Source organism: Pollicipes pollicipes, unplaced genomic scaffold, assembly GCF_011947565.3.
Source record: "Pollicipes pollicipes isolate AB1234 unplaced genomic scaffold, Ppol_2.1 Scaffold_1758;HRSCAF=2055_pilon_pilon_pilon, whole genome shotgun sequence".
In the NCBI taxonomy this organism is placed as follows: Eukaryota; Metazoa; Arthropoda; class Thecostraca; order Pollicipedomorpha; family Pollicipedidae; genus Pollicipes; species Pollicipes pollicipes.
This window is the reverse complement of record NW_023595985.1, coordinates 48,013-65,793: the sequence shown is the minus strand read 5'-3', so window position 1 is coordinate 65,793 and position 17,781 is coordinate 48,013. Positions and strand designations below refer to the sequence as shown.

At 46.8% G+C, this 17,781-nt stretch overlaps 1 protein-coding gene across 1 annotated transcript in view; it reads right to left on the bottom strand.

Annotated features, from left to right (window-relative positions):
• Window positions 1–17,781, bottom strand: part of LOC119095723 (putative cytochrome P450 CYP44) — a 33,190-nt gene that overhangs the window by 1,656 nt on the left and 13,753 nt on the right. The window lies entirely within an intron of this gene.

The window sequence follows — 17,781 nt, the reverse complement described above, 5'->3', positions numbered from 1 at the left end:
CTAACCCTGATATAACCACTGTGTTGTAACAACATTCTCACCGGTGATAGTCTCTTGGCGCTGTGAAATCAGCTGTTACCAGTTATTCATAAATTAGAAGCTACTATCTCATAGGCTTCACATAGAGTAGTCAACCAATGTGGTACATTGCGTATGGCACCGGTCAGCAGTGTCATCGTAGCACAACCTCAGTGCTGTACTGTGGCATGGCATAATGAACAGCGATGCGGTTTTTGTACTGCAATCCCTGCTGCTTTCATAATAAATACCATCATTGAAAGATGGTCAAGCATGCACTCTTGTATTAACTCCGCATCTGACATATGAGTGACCAAAAACACATGATACAATATGCAAATCACTTTCAGCAAAGCACACAACTAATAAGTGGTATCACTTGCTCAGCCTGTTTTGAGAATCCAGAACACATACGTGACAAAGATGCAAACACGCCTTCTGCTTCCACAGCCATGCAACATACTGCAGCCATCAGGCTGCTTCACTGAAAATATTGTTGACACAAGTGTCAACACATGTCAACACAGCACAAATAACACACATGACAACAAATATTACATGTAGTGAAATGACACTGCAAACCTGATGACCTTGCACCACGTTGGAGACATGACAAGTGCATGTAGTTATGGTTAGATAGGTGAAATGCAAGTAAGTTAAGAAGCTGCCGGTACACACAAGGCTCATGATAAAACTATTATTAAGTGTTATCCACGAAACCAACAGCAATACTTCTCCACATTTTTCAGCACCCAGAACCCCGAACAAGTTGTGGTGACTGACGACGCTGACTCACAAGCAATGCTTGCCTGTGCCCCCATTATAATACAGGACTATATTTTGAGAATTTTTAAGTGAAAGACAACCTTGCAAAGTTATTTCATGCAAGCTTATACAAAGCATGTGCATTAATGAGCTGCGCTGACCTGTCCTTACCGCCTAAATGAATCGCTAATATAATGGCAAGCAATGGATTAATTACATGCTGTAATGCCTGAACAGGTTCCAAATGTTGACAAGAGCATAATGAAGTAGCAAATTGCCTTTGAACACCCTTGCAGCATGGGTGCTAGTGTTTCTTTCTGTTTACAGACATCAGTACCCTGCATGTTCAAACGCAAACCTAAAGATAGAGGCAGGCATCAATATATCACATTTTATTGAGAGTCATTAGATTTAAGGGATGCCAAAACAACGTTGTTTCTCAGGACAAACCTCGCACGCACACTCCCACATCACATCAAGATCAATACAGGCCACTGGCATGCACCACCAGTTATCACACCCATTTCAAACGCCTGATTCACATTCTTATGTTAAAAAGTGTGATCACACACTTGCACAACCCGCGGGACTATCAAATTGCAGGTTTTCTGGCAATTTCAGCACACATCTCCGGTTATAACACCGCATTTCACCGTTGGCTCGCTTTAAAACAAAGTCCCAGTGGGGGCTCATGGTAACGCAAATCAAGAGTTTGCACTTGTAGAACACAATGTTTTGTTCAGGACTTCATTTTTCCTAGAATACGTGCTCAATATTTAGCAAAATTTATATCTATAATTACTGCCATGTTTCCCTAATTTTATAATGTCTTGCTAACCCATACACCCGTGCAAGGCTCTTTGCTCCGGTACACAAGGCGCCAACCGAGCTGTCTGTAAGAAATGTGTCAGAAGAGAATAAAAATGTCAGGAAGAGAAAGAAGGCAGATTTGCGGTCGCGTCTGCTTTTTTACAACATTCAGAAGTGTCGTTTTTTCGGTGCTGTACCTTTTTGCAGACAGTGGCGTTCTCATTTTATAACATTGACCCATGGTCTAGAAATAGGGAAAATGCCCCGTTGGCGACGAGTGCTGCACAACCCGAAAGTGCTCGCTTACGTTCGCGACACGCATTCAGCAGCAAAATCTTACAAACAGCCGATCACCGCAATCGTATGACGTTTATATGACGACATCAATGCCAAGGTGACTTTGAAGTAGTCTCCCAATAAACCTGTTCGCAGTATTGGGGGCGTGTAACTCACAAATCAGAGAGCTTTGGGTCTTAAAAAAGGCACGGTCGTGAACTGCATCAAAAGGAGATCAAGACAACTATTTCAGTTTAAAACCCTATTTAAAGGTAAAACATTCCCTGTGGCGTGAACAGCGTGATACGCAACTTCCATTCGCGCGTTGGACCATCAAAACGCCCAGGATTGCAGCGGCCAGTGTTCATATCACCCAGGATTGCAGCATCCAGCGTTCATGACATCCAGAATACGTCCCATTCCGTGCCCATTGGGGAAGTTCGTAAGGTCCAGGGACGCAACGTCCAGAGTCGCAAGGTCCGGAGTCGTAAAGTCCACAGTTCAGAACGTCCAGTATCTGTGACAACCAGACTAGTTTGGCTTCCTGACGCTAGATAACACTGCAGAAGCATCTTTGAGTCATGCAGCTATTTCCCTCTGTTGTCAACAGATGGCACAGTCAACCTGGCATTCCGCTGATGACCACGTGATGCGTACAGCCAAGCATGGTTACCATAAATAACCAACACACCTGGCGGCCGTTTCCGGCCTGGGCGCGGCCGCGCCCCGGAGCTCCCCAGCGAGGCGGGGGCAGACGCGCCGGGCGGCGGCGCGTGCTCGGAGGGGACCGCTGCGGCCGCGGGAAAAGCGGGCTCTCCCGCCCCGCCGCTGCTGCCGGGACCCCAGATGCCGGGGTACGCTCGGTTGCTCAGGAGCCCTTCACATTGGTATCGGATCCTTCATATCGGGTTCTTTGCCCTTGTTTGGAGGATTTCGTGCTGTTGCTGGGGTCCCATATACGGTAACGCTCCGAGGCACTCAATGCTCAGGAGCCCTCTTCATTGACATATGGCTCTTTCCCTTTTTGAGCTTATTTGCTTAGTACCCCTCACTTGTCAGAGCTCTCTCAGCTAACCCGCCCGGGCACTCTTGATTACACAGGGGCGTTAGTTCATGCACACTGATCTTCGGTTATTGTCCTTTGTTCAGGGAATCCTGTACTCTGACTGGACCCTATATGTTAGCCTGCCGGGGTACTCCCGATCGTTCAGGGGTCCCACCACTTTTGTGTTAGGTTCTTCTCGCTTGTTATAAGAACTATTCACTGTTCACACGAGCCTCTTTGTTAGCGTGCCACGGCAGTTTCGATTGCTCAGATGCCGTCCTTATTGGTCTCGGGTTTTCCCATGTTATAGAAGGGCCTGCACCGTTGACGGGGACGTACATCTTAATAATTGTGATTGGTGCTTTAATTCTTACCGACTGATGACTGAATTTGCAGCTATGCCGATTACGCCGATGAATTTGTTCTTGCCATTGTCGAACATAATTTTACACGCCGGCGGCGTCGTGCACCTTATTTCCGCTATTTATTGAAGTTGTAACGATTATTATACTTTTACGTTACGTTTTGATTTAATCTGGAGGAAAGAATATTCTGTATTCCCTTGCAACAGACAAAACAAAAACCTTATATTAGTCCTCAGGCATCAGATGGTCTCATCAACTACCCGGCTAACCGTATATAAACTAGGAATAAAGCTTGTGCATGATTTTGATGGTATTTAGCAGCCAATTGAACTGTATGTTGGTATGTTTTCTTCGAAATACTTAGCCTTAAAATGGCAGAATCCACCATGATCCAAATAAAATGAACAACCTGAATGTATCTGCATACGCAGCACGCCCAGTTTTCTAGGGCTGTGCGCAGTAAGCCAGGTTCTCGTACAAGGCCCTATAACAAGCTACGTTCTCGTATACAAACTCCATGCATAAGAATATTTAAAATCAATGGCCGGGGCACGAGGATTTTTGGTGGATAGAACCCTGAGCTCTGGGGAGCTCACAAAGTAAGAGACCTTCAGTTTTCTGGGATTTTCGCAGTGTACACATGTGGAGATTTACTTACCGTAAAGTTTACTGCTTCCGATCACTCCGATATGGTGTCATGTTAGTTCTAGCCGGTGCTTTTGCCCGCATCGCACAGCACGCTTTATAATGATATATATATATATATATATATATATATATATATATATATATATATATATACGCTTTTATAACGACAAACATACGAACCTCACAAAACTTGCACGATGCATGACTGGTGACTGACTGTTCTACACATCTGGCTTTTCATTTCATTTCGGAACCTTGACCACTTTAAACCACAGCACAAAACACGAGGATGCAAACAATCATAAACTTTTCACGGGACAGCACTCACTGCCGTTTTGACTCGGCAACAACAAACAATTCTTTATCCGTGCAGAAGACATCATTAGCAACACACTGTGAATAGCACAACCAACACAGCAAATCACAACACTCCATGCAAATCACCCAATACCCACGCCACTCATCAATGTCTTGTTCCTTGTCTACGTGATTAATTTGTGATGCTGCTCCAAAAAGATCAGTCATTAGTTTGATGCATTTCTTTGCTTAACAATCATTTGTGGTCATGAATGAGTAATGCATCCAGAATGTTAAATTTTATTGTGTTGTGTGTACATGATAGAATTGCAGTGTCCTGTGTAAGCACTCGGCGCGCGAGGGGAGTATTGTGGTCGGGCTGTACGTGATTCCTTGGTGCCCCCTCCATGGGGTGCTCTGTGAGACGTCGGAACAAAAATGTTGTAGTTACGCCATCGTAGGATACGGAACCTTGCAGCAACACCTGGCAGCGGTCAACAGACGAGTGGAAATGACCACGTACCGAAAGCGGTACTTTCCGACGCATTATGAAGTCAATGGGCATGCGTGTAAAAGGTGTCCCGGGCCGGGTGTTTCACTAGTGCAATTTTTAGATTGGTGGTCGGGACGGTTTACGGGACGGCGCAATGGGAAGGCGCAATGACGTAAGCTCTCTTGCTCGCAGTGCTGCAACTGCCGAATCCGTTCAGAGAATCAACTGGTCAGCTAACTAAACTGCATTGATAAAACGTTCTGGTCAGCAGCTGATGGGCATTACTGAAGCTTCCCTGAGGCTTTAAGTCTTGTGATAGCCCCCAGGACCGTATGGAGACCCTCAGAAGGATGCATCACAATCGGTCCCCTCCTCGATGCGGCTGGATCTGAGACATCTTGCAACGGAACGGCGCAGGGGCCCTCGTTGATGCAAACAGACTACTGGCACAGGAAGTCCAATAGTTGTTGTTGAGACACTAAGTCGCCTTATCTGCCCCTGGTTGAAACGGTGCAGAGTATCCCTCGTCCGGTACTGGTGTCCCTGACTAGCATAGGCCTCTCCACTGTCTCATCGTACATGAGTACCCCCTTTTGCCATTTCTCCGGAGCCCTTTCATTGTCAGGAGGGTCCAGACCAACACAATAGGCCCTTTGACATGCGGGCGCCCATCATCGTCACTGTTCAGCAAATGTGCTCCTGGCCGCCCTGGGGCTCATCGCCGATGGATGGTCTCCTGCTAGGGACTGTGGTTACTGACCAGCAATGTGGGTCCCTCATTGTTTCAGGTGCCCCGGCGAATGTAGGATGCCTTTTAATTGGCGTTTAAAGATCTTGGCCTTGTCACTGCTCGGGAAATAACCCCTAGGCCCCAGAATAGCATGGAACGGACTATCCGATATGGCTGCTTTTAGTCAGTTGCTTCAAAAAGAGACACAGTCGCACGGGTCTCCGATCAGTGCTAGAGCTACTCTTATATTTTAGGGTCCGGCCTTCGGGCCGTGATCCCTCCATACGACCTCTGGCCTGCCCTTCGGACCCTTTAATCGGGCTTTTGATCTTCGGCCCCAAGGGACCAAAAAGGGACCTTCGGGACCCATGCGACCATTGGAGCATGAGAGGAAGGTGGGCGGAGTCGTGCTTAATTCGGTTTCCCGCGTAAATAAAACTTTAGGGGCCATTTTAAGTGCCCCTGGATGTTGCATCCCTTTAAAATGAATGTTTGGGCTGATTGTGGTATTCCAATTTAAATTGGGTGCTCATAAAAATACATGTTATGATGCCCCGCAATTAAGGCTCTTGACGCCCTTTCACCGAAGGAGCCGAACCAAGATTTCAACAGAGTGTGAGGCAGGGCAATTGTGGTGCCCCTGTATTTCGGTACCCCTCGAAACAGAAGTTTTGGACCACCTTCAACTGTTGTTTTCTTTTAATCGCCCACGTGCATCTGGTGTCTCAAGGAAATAACTGCATTGGTGGTCCGAAAGAAAGGTGTCGCATTGCCGAATGCGCCGATGCAGGATTTCATTAATGAAGAAGCACGGGGATTGTGTTGTAGAGCCCCAATGACAAGGGAGGCTATTGGTCCCTGTTTTCCTGAACAGGGTGCCCCTTCCCTGAACGGTCCAATTGAGAATTTTTCCAAAGTGGAAGCACACCAATTGTAATGCCGCTGGACTTTGGTGCCCTTTTAAAATTATGTTTTTGGGCTTTCTAAATGGCCTGCTTTGATTTAGTACCCCCTGGCAATCAAGATGATGTCGCCTCGCAGGGACGGTTTTTGTGCCCCTTACCTAAGGGTCTGATCCAGGATTTTATCAGGGCGCACACCTCAACATAGTTATGCCACTGGAATTAATGTTTTTTTCAGAATAAAGGGTTACGACACTTTCTGGTACTCTCTGGAATTGGGTGCCTGTTGAAAATAAAGGTTATGTTGCCCCGAAATGCAGGATTTGGTGCTCCCTCACCGTATGGGCCGACGCAGAGTTTCGGCGAGGGCACGGCACGAGCGCCGTGGTGCCCCTACAATTTGGTGTTTCATAAAAATATAGGTTATGTGGCTCCGAAATGAAGGTATTGCTGCCCCTTTGCGGCGAGATTTGGTGCCTCTTCGGGGCATCAAAACCTCCTCGGGCCCAAGGAGAGAGGAATGACCCCATGGCCGCTCCACCCCTCCCGCTCTCCCTCACCCTGCTTTGTGGTGCCTCAGGAAGTGTGTGCTTCTGGAAAATAAAAGCTAAGATTCTCGGTACTGAGGTTTTTTGGTGCTCCCTCGTGGAAAAGGCAGATCGAGAAATTTGCAACGGTGAATGGCATAGATACTGTGATGTCCATGGATTTTGAACCCTGTTTAAATCCAAAGCTTTTGGGAAAGTCGAATTGTCCACTTAGATATAGGGGCTCTTTAAAATAAAGGTTATGGTGCCGCGAAATGAAAGTTATGGTGCCCCAAGCTCACCATTTGGGCGCCCCTTAGCCAAGGTACCAATCTAGGATTCGTCAGGGTGGGAGGCATAACAATGCTGTATCCCTGAAATTTGGCACCCTTAGAGAATAAACGTTTTGGGCTGGTTATGGTGCTCCCGGATTTCAGTGCCTATCGAAAATAAGTTTTTGTGGTCTTTTGAGATGCCCGGGAAATTTTGGGGCCTTTTGAAAATAGACGTCATGTGGATCCGGAATGAGGATTTTGCTGCCACTTGGCCGCGATATTTTGTTTCCACCTCGCCCCAAGGGACAGGGGGAATAGCCCCATCCCACCTCCCTACCACTCTGGACCCGCCATTGGTCAAGGTCCGTTGACAGACACACCTCATCGCCCCATCATCTCGAGGCGTAACCCGTTATTTCGTCCTAATTTGTCATTCGGCTCTACGCGTAAGCCCCATTTATGTCACTTAGGTGTGAATCTGAGCATATACCGTGTTGTGTTTATGACTGCAGAACCCAATTCTATGTTCCGAAAAATGTTGTTTGTACATGCTATGTAGCTGGCGCCTCCTTCGCACAAGATATGTGTACTGCGCCATGCTGCCCCTAAACTCCCCACGCAGGCTGTAAGTGCATGTTTTCTTCAAGTCAATAGGTACCCACCAGTTCAGGCACGCACGCGAACAGGTACGCACGCTGTTTTGCTACATACGACCTGCTGCTAGACCCTTAATGCACACTCCATCGCTCATCCCGTTTCAAGAGCATTTGCAACAAGCACCGTTCAAATTGCCCTCTGACACGGTGTACCTACTTCCATTACCAAGGCCTTAGCAAAACGATGAAACGAACTGTGCATATTAAAAACTGTTTTATCACATCCATAGTTCGCGATACAGGTGCATGCATATATATATATATGGATATATGGATGGCTATATATATATATATATATATATATATATATATATATGTATATGTATGCATATATACATCTCTCTCTCTCTCTCTCTCTCTCTCTCTCTCTCTCTCTCTCTCTCTCTCTCTCTCCTCTCTCTCTCTCTCTCTCTCTCTCTCTCTCTCTCTCTCTCTCTCTCTCTCTCTCTCTCTCTCTCTCTCTCTCTCTCTCTCTCTCTCTCTCTGTATCGCGTTTATATCTCCCTTGCCTCATGCGAAGTCTGGTTCACTGCAGTCTGATTTACGCGGTCACGGGTTGCCTTGGCCGATCAGCTGATCGTTCGCGCCATTTTCAGTCGTACCAGCCTGCCTGTCGTCGAGCGCGTGGAGTTCGGCGCGTGGATGAAAATGTTCTAATGACATTCATATTTGGTCGGAAGAGGACGTTCCCCGCTTTGAGTGCCCCAAGCGCCGTAGTCGTCGCGCCCAACCCCAGACAGATCACAACTTGTCGTGTGGGAGTTGGTTTTCGGAGGCGGGCTGAGTGTGAGATGAAACAAGGAGCAAGTAAATATGGAAGTAAACATTCTCGCTCACATGGCTGCAGTTGTCGACAAAGAAGGATCATCCTTTCACGAAACATCATTGCCGATGTCCAATGCAGCAATAAGATAATGTGTAAGACAGCGGGAGTAGGTACTTAAACATGCGTACGGCGTAACACATGCAGAGGGGATATCACCATCGACCACATATTTCTAAGCATTACATGATACTAATTCACACATTTGCACTCTAATTCTGGTTACACACATCTCTCGTTATATAACTCCGTTCAAAACTTGGCAAGACATTACGGAGACGAGAAAATTCCCTTATGTTTACTTATTAAAATTATTCACCTGTTAAAATTCACCTAAATTCACCTATTTTCCCGTCTGGGTGGTCCCGTGCTCTGTAAATGACTACTGAGTACACTATCTACAGAGCACAGGACCCCCCAGATAGGAAATAAGTGAATCCATTCTTACAAAAAGTCGACAACCAAATCTTAACATACAGGGCTCATCATGGCCGATTATGCAAACGTGATATGTACCTTTATGTATGATGTGTGCTAGTTTAAAACCGTTTACATGTGTAAGTGATGCCTGACACGTGATGTGCGATGCCTGTTCAGTTGAAATCGTTTGCATGCGTAATTGATGAGCGATGTGTGATGCCGATTAACTTCAACTTGCTTGCATGTTTGAATGAATCATGATGCCCATTTGCTCGAGTTCGTTTGCGTGTTCGCGTATGTTCGCGCGTTCTAATTCTTAGATAGGCACTGTATCGTGGTAATGGCCGGTAATCGCTCTTTGTTTAATTCCCTGAATGCTGGTGTTCTGTAAAAACTGGCTTGCTGATTTAAAAAAAAGCTGAAAATGGAGTAGGATCGTCGGCAGGCAATTTTGAATCCACTTCTGCTATCGTTCAGATAAAGGCATGTTGCCGAAATATCAACCCAACATTATCTCCATTCTCCTGGCTTTTCTGCGAGGAATAAGGCTAGTACTACAGTCTTGTCCATGTCAATAATGCTCCTCGCAAATGCACTTCACAACATCTGACCGATTCAACAACGCATTTCATTTAGAAGCGTATCTCATAGCGGAATCATTCCTTTTGTAACGCCGGTTATGCGAAAATAATACCGGTCATGCGGACCCGGGCCGCAGGACCGGGATTCCTAATGCTATCTCGACCGAGCCATTCGAGCCATTCGGAGCCACGGATCGGATCTTTAATCGTCTGTCCCCAGAGCCGTAAAGCGTGAGAAGGCGGGGCACGGGCTTCTGTGCATCTCCTTTGTGCTACTGGAGGTACCTGAGCGTTGAATGCGACCCCTGAGCGACCAGCGTATCCTAGTAGTTTCCCAGTTCCCTTAGTGTCCATAGTTTGAAGGGCAAAAGAGGCCTAAGTAGTTGTAAGGGTCCTCGAATACCAATGTACCCCTAGAGACCAGGATGTCCCGATTGAGCGACCAGAAGTGGTCCGCGAGTTTACAAGAGGGGCTGCTGCTGCGATTCTTGGACTGCTAGACGCTGCTACCAGATTGTCAGAAATTTTATTGGGCAATATTTGTTTGCTCTTCTTACTCAGTTTGGTCATTTTTTGGACTCAACGGTTCCGAAAAAAGGTCCTCCAGGGGGTTCCTGCACCCCTCGCCTTTCTAACATCCCCCCCCCCCTCAAACAGCCAGACCCCAATAGAGTTGTCAGTCAATACTTGAGACCCCATGCATTTCCCGATTGGGGCTGAATGACATTTCCGTCACCTTTCAGATTTCCAACGCGTTACTATTCTTACACATGACACATTCGTCCCCTCTCTTACGCCGAAGGTCCTCTGACCGGGATGGTTGACCCTGGATCAGCGCGGGTCACTCACCGACCCAAAAACGTCCCAAGCGTAGCGGGTTTAATAAATGGCACAGGTTTACCAGTTCGATGCATTTGGACCCTGGGTAAAACGGGCAGAGGGAACCTGTCCGGTACTGGCTCTCTGACTCCTGACTGATACGAGGCTCTTCCATTAAGGCACCCATGAAGATGGAGGAGGGGGAGGGAGGGGCTCCATTCCAGCACGTGCGAGATCCCGGGATGTCCGACATGTCCGGATGTCCGGTCCACCGGGATGTGTACCGCAGCGAACCGAGTGAATCCGAGTGAGGGCCTCGAGCTCTGACGCGAAGATGGCGGCGTGCCCGAATGAGCTGGCAGTGTTTCGACCGCGGACGGGCTGCCCCACGGACAGGCCTCACGTGCGTATGGCGGGGTTCCGTCCTTGGGCGAGGGACGGCGCGCGCGTAAATGCATTCTTATGTGGCGGTCGGGCTGCCTCGTCCGCCGGCCCGTCGCGGGCGTTGCTGCCGGCCGGGCCGTCGAGCTGGGCAGCCTGTGGGCTGGCCTGTGTGTCCGAACTCCGCGTCCCACCGATTGCACATTATCACTGAAGCGGAAGCATTGTTCGCAAATCTGGCGGGCCAAGGCTTGTTTGCCGGGCTACTTCGAGGCGGAACGCCTCTATTGCGTATTTATCAGGCATTAGGTACGTGGGATACGGCAGTGGTGTGGCCAGGACTCCATCCCAGGATAGAAAAGTCCAGAGATGAGTACCCTAACTACTAACCACCATGCCACCACCGTTCCTCTGCGACGCGAACTACACCCGTCTCGATAAACCCCAGACTGGTGTTGCTGGACCCCAAATTCTATACTTAGGAGCAGGGGTGGTAAAAGTGTACTTTTTGTTGCCGACCAAATTCTGGGAGGAAAAATTGTCGCCAGTAGCGTAAAGCAATGCCATATGACAAAATGGTTATTCAGTCCAGGCCCAGTAGCGTAATCAGTAACCAGCCTATCACCAAAAATCTCTTTCATCACTGCAATTTTTAATATCTTGCACATAACCGAAACGTTCAGTCATACACTGGCCTTGAGCAAATGTCAGGATAATTGCTGCTGTTAGAAAAGCAGGCACACCCGCCCTAAACTCATGAGATAGCCCAATCGCAACACGAATTTTCCTCCATCCTCGAGACTTGCCGGGGCCTCACGTTTAAACTCGATCTACGGCTGGGTTTACATTCTTCGACCGCAAAAAAAAAAACAATGACAGACCTCGACAGCCAGGGCAGCAGAATGCATGACAGATCCCGAACCAGTAGTAAGCAACACTGGAAATGACGTCAAATATGAGCGTCTCCACGAGGCCATCCCCCTTATGAAAATCACGCGTGCGCTTCAAACCCCATCTCAACCGTCCTCGAACTATCCACCATACCTTAGGCGTACTCCAAGCCTGGGGCGACGTGTTTTGACCGGTGGGCGTCTTTCGCCGTGCCCCAACTAAGTTGTATCAACATTTTTCAATAACTACATCAGGCGGATAGCTCTTTCTGAACAAGTTACTCGCCATGACTGGAGGGGGAGGGTGGGCGATGCGTCCCCCCCCCCCTAAAGTTTTCTGAGGATACCAATGCGGCATATTGTGCAGTCTTGCGCAAATCTTTGGCAGCCTCTGGGGCATCCATTGTGCGCGTGTTGACACTAAAAAAGAGATCCTGGCAATTCTGGTTTCAGAGAAGCGATGTTTTTACTACCACTGCGAGACGATTCAAGGCCGGCGGGTGCGGCGCGGGGGGGGCATCGACGATTCTGCGGACCGCGCGTGGAGGGTTGGCACTATTGCATGAACGAAACCCTACATTACAAATATAGATCCAAACAGACAACTACATGCCATTGTACTTATAATTAAACAAGGGGCACACCTCTTTATGTTCCATGCCACTTCACCGTACGGTTTCGTTGCTACGAGCGTGCAAAGCTGATATTTGGTTTTCAAGAACATTTGACCTTCGACTTGGTCTAGTGGAGTCAGTTAACAACAGGAGACTTATTACCAATCACGAGATTTCGCTGGTCAGTTCGCTGCTTGTTTTGTTTTCGAGGCTTGACCTTTCTTAGTTTGTAAACGCCAGGGAATCCCCCCTCCACCAGTTCGCGTTACAAAATATGGCGAATGAGGTTAAGGGTTAAAATTGTTGGCTGCCATCCTCTTTTATTCATTTTATGTATGCTGGTGTAGAAATCTGCATTTTAGATCATGAAAACACCAACTGCTACAGCAGAATAACACAGTTCATTACCAACATCTAAAAATTGGTAGAAATTCAACCAGTACGCCAAAATTGCACTTTGTATGCAAGTAGCATGGAAGCCTAAGGTTGTCTGTGATGTCTGTCATGTATAATGCAGGGGTATCAATTCAAATTCATTTCTGGGGCACTACCTAATACCTGTGTTGGGTTGGACTTCCTCAATGCTGATTCCGTCCTCCCTCAGCCAACATTTCTAATTGAAAAAAATATAAAAGATGTGAGATAAGAGCTTTCTATACCACACAACCTTCTCTGAGCTTAATTTGTTGACCATGATTCATGTGTTGCTATCTCTCCCTAATCATGCATAAAATTAGCACTTCTTTCACTATGCCACCGCCGCACAAACTATATTGATTACTACTATCAATGTAGGTTGCATATGAGGTAGTCTGTCTGCCTTCTCAGATTGTATTTAAATGCATGCAGTGATTATACTAATGATTCCATCGGGACAATTTTAGGACTCAGTGTTAGCAAAAACTACTGAAATATACCATATTTGCATCCATGCAATGCTCACAAATGCAAAGAAAATATACACACGAATGAGCATTGCAGAAGGAATGGCTTCTAGAGCTTTCCTGTTACAGTAGGGGTGATATCAGGAAATAGCCAACATTGTCTTCAGAGACAACCAAATGCTAACCATTCAATGACCTTATAGGCCAGTTGGACCACAATACCATAGAACTGCCTGCTATTTGAAGTAAAACTCTTGATAAAGGGGAGATGGCAATGACACCTGCACCCCCCCCCCCCCTCATTGCCTACATTTCCTACACCACTCCCCTCCCACTTTCATTGCTTTCCCATGGCCTACATCACTGGGTATCATGCAGATCTCTAGCAACCAAGATTCATGTTAGCAAAAGGTTGAAATGATAATAATTGCTTAAAAGCCATCAAAGCATTGGTAAAGTAACTACATTTCAAGGAGGGGCAGAGTTTTTGAAGATAGCTATGTAGCCCTCAAAATATGGATGCCCCCCAGATTAGCACACTCCTTCACAAACTTAACGTGGGGGGGGGGGGTGTGGAGCCCTGAACTGAATAAGAAGTAGGAACATCCTGGTTTGAAGATCTATGTGACTGGTAACCATTCTCAATTAGGGCATGCGCAAAATGCCATAAATTTGTACTTCGGAACCATTATCACCTCCTGCTATTTATTCCCTTTCATGAGAAGTGCCATCAGACTCCAACATCAAATCCAAGGTTCTTCGAAAGTGAAGAAGGCTGGCCGCTTTTGACTGCTTCAAAGAGTCAACAGCCATTTCGGTGTCTTGAAAAGGCGGTTTGGATAATCACAGGTCAATTTCTACCTTAATCGGATCATCGGTCAGGGTGTACTTTCCTACCTAACGTTCGAAAAAATCATAGTACACTATTCGTCGTGTTTAAGGCATGGCATATCGTAAATAATCTCAAAACAGGTAGAATCATGCTCCTACCTTCGAATTTCAATAACTTCGATGGCGGGCTCCCGAGCGCCGCGCGCACCGCACCGCCTGGACTCCCCAGTGCCGTTTCCGCGTTGCCGTTGCGTAAATACAATATTTCTGCGCACCAAGAACTGTACAAAATGTACGGGACCAAAGTAAACCATTCGTCATGTTTAAGGCAGGACATATCGTAAATAATCACAAAACAGGTAGATTAATGATCTTAACTTCAATTTTTTATAATTACGATGGCGAGCTCCCGAGCGCCGCACACACACAGCACCCGCGACACCGGCGCCATTACTGCTCGGGTCACAACATTACTGCGAACCATAACAATGTACCGGGACAAGGTAGCAAGAATCCATGAAATTTGATCCTCGACGCCAACGGGACCATGGGTTGCATGGGGATTGGGTGGGGAATGTAAAGCAAAATGAGAACATGGCAGCTAAATAAAAGCTCACTATATGGCACCTATATATGGCATGGAACGTGGATGCCAATGAGATGCTGGGTTGAAGGGGATATAGGGTGGGGAGGTTAGGTTAGGTTAGGTTAGATTAGGTTAGGTTAGGTTAGGTTAGGTTAGGTTAGGTTAGATTAGGTTAGGTTAGGTTAGGTTAGGTTAGGTTAGGTTAGGTTAGGTTAGGTTAGGTTAGGTTAGTTAGGTTAGGTTAGGTTAGGTTAGGTTAGGTTAGGTTAGGTTAGGTTAGGTTAGGTTAGGTTAGTTAGGTTAGGTTAGGGTAGGGTAGGTCAGCTTAGCTAAGCTTAGGTTCTGGTCTATTCTCAGGTTAGGTTAGGTTAGGTTAGGTTAGGTTAGGTTAGGTTAGGTTAGGTTAGGTTAGGTTAGGTTAGGTTAGGTTAGGTTAGGTTAGGTTAGGTCAGGTCAGGTCAGGTCAGGTCAGGCTAGCTTAGCTTAGCTTAGCTTAGGTTCTGGTCTATTCTCAGTTAGGTTAGGTTAGGTTAGGTTAGGTTAGGTTAGGTTAGGTTAGGTTAGGTTAGGTTAGGTTAGGTTAGGTTAGGTTAGGTTAGGTTAGGTTAGGTTTGGCTAGTTGAGGATATGTTCTGGACTATTCTGGTCTGCGTGTTTCATAAATGTACCTGAACTCGATAAGAAACGATTTTGGTTGCTTTATTATTGTTACCTTGGTCCCGTACATGTTCTATGGTTCTTGATAAGCAGAAATAGTGTGCTTTCGCAACAACGCAGAAACGGCGCTTGGGAGTCGAGGCGGTGCGGTGCGGCGCTCGGGAACTCGCTATCGTATTTATTAAAATTTGAGGGTAGGAACATGATTCTATCTGTTTTGAAATTATTTACGATACGTTCCGCCTTAAACACGACGAATGGTTTACCTTGGTCAGGTACATTTTGTACAGTTCTTGGTAAGCAGAAATATTGTATTTACGCAACGGCAACGCAGAGAAACGGCGCTGGGGAGTCCAGGCGGTGACGTGCGCGCGGCGCTCAGGAGCCCGCCATCGAAGTTATTGAAATTCGAAGGTAGGAGCATGATTCTACCTGTTTTGAGATTATTTACGATATGTGCCGCCTTGAACACGACGAATGGTGTGCAATGATTTTTTCTAACGTTAGGTAGGAAAGTACACCTACACCGGATCATCCCGCCGACTTACCCTGAACCGTCAATTTTTCTCGTCGCTGAGGACAGGATGCTGAATCACGGCACAGGCAACGAAGTAAACAGGGCCAGAAATTAATCCCTAGGCAGGTATTCATGGCACTGCAATGCGAATGCCACTTGCACAGTTGCAGTGCATTGAAAGTCACCGCTCACCTCATGTCAGTCGCATCGCAACAATTGAACACGCCCTTGCGATCAAATGGATCCCCATATCTATATCTGTTTCAGTACTGTACACTGTCTAGTTTGGGGCACTGTGAGTCGGCTGTCAAAAACAGCGAATCAGCCGACTGGCCGAGCCATATGAAATACATTGATTTGTCGCCGACATGTCACCGAGCCGGCCGACCAACTAAAAATCATAGGATATTTTTTCGCCGAGTTGGAATGAAACCTAGGAAAGATACCAGGGTGCCGTAGAGTACGGTAAAGAATCGTTACAGAAACGTTTGCTTGTGTTGTGTTACGAAATGTATTACCATGGAGGCATAGCATTTGTGTATGAAGACCCCACGCTATGTTTTGAATAGTGTACTGTATTTTTTCGTCTTGGCCGTCAGCAAAATTTGCTGTCCAAAAACATTTTTGGCACCAAGTTTCTTGTAAGTATATGCATTTTTGTCGCCGACCTTATCCACCAAGTCAGCAGGTTCTACCACCCCTGCTTAGGAGGTTCTGAAGCGTAAAAGGAAGAAAGCGTGTTAGAATTAATGAAGCGGATGGCGAATGCAAGCTCACGATTCTCCCAATTCATTCAGCTTATATACTGCAAACCAGCTCGGTGACAGCTTATATATTGCAAACCAGCTCGGTACTCGGCTACGCTGTTCAGATGATGAATCAACAGCGCCCTTAAGCGCGACACGTGCGCAGTGTTTTGCATGACGCTTGGCAGGCAGTTGAATACATTCGGTGCCAACGTTCGTTTCTTTACTTCATTTTTACTTGCAACCAGGTGTGCGGTTCCCTGTCAAGTTGCAGGGGTTCGCCGCAACTTGGGCTGCAGCCTGCAGATTTGTGAAAGAGTGAGGCAAATTCGGAGAGAAACCAATTTGTCGGCATATTATCACGATACGCTTCTTATTTTCATCGCTCAGCCAACCAACTTATGTTGGTAAACCACGCCCCGTTTAAAACGTACCTAATTGAAGAAACAAATTGTTTGTAGGTTGGGCCATTTAACATGTCTCACCAGGGAGTAGTATCCTGACTCAGCTAATGAAACAGACCCCACCCCCTCTCTTTGAGAATAAAAACATGTAAAATTCACAATAAGTCCCGTCTGCAGGAGTGTGTGAAAGACTTTGCAATTGAGAGGAGGGAGGGGAAACGGACAAATAAAATCACTAACAATATAGGTTAGCGTGGCAGAAGCTGGATATCTATATGTGCGCCAACCTAGATATCAAATCAGGCAGCGTCACACATCAGTCATCAATTCCTTTAAAAAAATGAGTTGCGAAACATCACCGACACATACAGGTCATAACCGAACCAAACACCGCGACTTATTTCATCCATAGCCCTTATTACCAAATAGCAGGCACCCCGACAAGTACTTTCCACGATTACCGTGCAGCTACTGCCGAGTAACCAGCTATTTCCGATGCCACGAGAGAGGGGTCAAAGTTTTGAATTGTTTAATGCGCCAGCGGCCAAGCACGTGCGGACGCGGCAAAGTTCGTGTGCTGAAACAAAACGTTGTCCATATCCATGCATAGTGGTTGAACTGTGCAGCACTCTGCCGCATGACGTCTCTGGGTCTCCTCTGTCCAGGGATATTGGACGGTTTTTGGATGTTGTGAACGCTGGATGCTGCGATTCTGGACTTTTTGACCGCTGGACGTTATGAGCTCTGGACGTTTCAATACGCATCCATACGCACACAGGCAACTGTCACAGACACGAACGTGTCTAACAGTCACCTACTAT